General features: G+C 46.0%; 1 long non-coding RNA gene across 1 annotated transcript; it reads left to right on the top strand.

Annotated features, from left to right (window-relative positions):
- The first annotated feature begins 41 nt into the window (after window positions 1-41).
- On the top strand, window positions 42-624 carry LOC139028340 (uncharacterized). The gene is made up of 3 exons (XR_011480528.1): window positions 42-82; window positions 274-439; window positions 591-624. It is a non-coding gene; the product is annotated as an uncharacterized lncRNA (long non-coding RNA).
- The last annotated feature ends 348 nt before the right edge of the window (window positions 625-972 follow it).

Here is a 972-nt window from a genome sequence, read left to right as displayed (position 1 = left end):
TTGGACGAAACTCAAGTGTGACGTCTGTGGGATGATCTGCATGGGCCCAATGTCCTCATGGTGCACAAACGCAGCCACACAGGTGACTGACCAATTAATTGAGTGATTAGTCCTTTATAAGATTAGTTTGCGGAGCAGATCTGCCCCGAAACCAGTTGAAATTGTGATTTGGGCACGTGACTGGGAGTGAAACTGATTTCAAATTACTCAAACTGGTTTGAAATTTGGTTTGTACGGGGTCAGGGTGTGTAAACTGGTATGTGCCTCCTCCAGGTGAGCGGCCATTCCAGTGCAATCAGTGTGGGGCCTCCTTTACCCAGAAGGGGAACCTGCTGCGTCACATTAAACTGCACTCAGGGGAGAAGCCTTTAAATGTCCCTTCGCAGCTATGCATGCCGCAGACGGGACGCTCTCACCGGCCACGTCCGCACTCACTCGGGTGAGAGGGATACACATACTGTTCACACATTATCGCACACACTTGGGTGAAGAAAAGAGGGTCTGAGTTGAGCCTGTCAGTTCTTGAGCAAAGTACACACACACAACATTCTGTATGTACTGTATTTACGGTATGTTGACTTTTTCCCCAGTGTCGTCTCCCACAGTGGGAAAGCCTAAGAATTGAATCTAATCTATTTGATTGTGGGTGTCTATACAGTGCATTCGGAAAGTATTCCCTTCTTCCACATTTTTGTTACGTTCTTATTCTAAAAGATTTTTTTAAATGTTCATTCAATCTACACACAATACCCCATAATGACAAAACAAAAAACTATATATATTTTTTTGTTGTTGCAAATAACAAAAAATCGTTCGTGACACAATCACCCACCAAAAAAGGACCAAGCAGCGTGGTAACCAGGAGCAGAGGGTTCTGGACTCCTGGACTTGGGAGGAGATACTGGAAGGCAAGGGACCCTGGGCACAGGCTGGGGAATATCGCCGTCCCAAGGAAGAACTGGAAGCAGCTAA

Source organism: Salvelinus sp. IW2-2015, linkage group LG11 (genome assembly GCF_002910315.2).
Source record: "Salvelinus sp. IW2-2015 linkage group LG11, ASM291031v2, whole genome shotgun sequence".
Lineage (NCBI taxonomy): Eukaryota > Metazoa > Chordata > Actinopteri > Salmoniformes > Salmonidae > Salvelinus > Salvelinus sp. IW2-2015.
The sequence above is the reverse complement of the archived record's forward strand: the minus strand, read 5'-3'. Positions and strand labels throughout refer to the sequence as shown.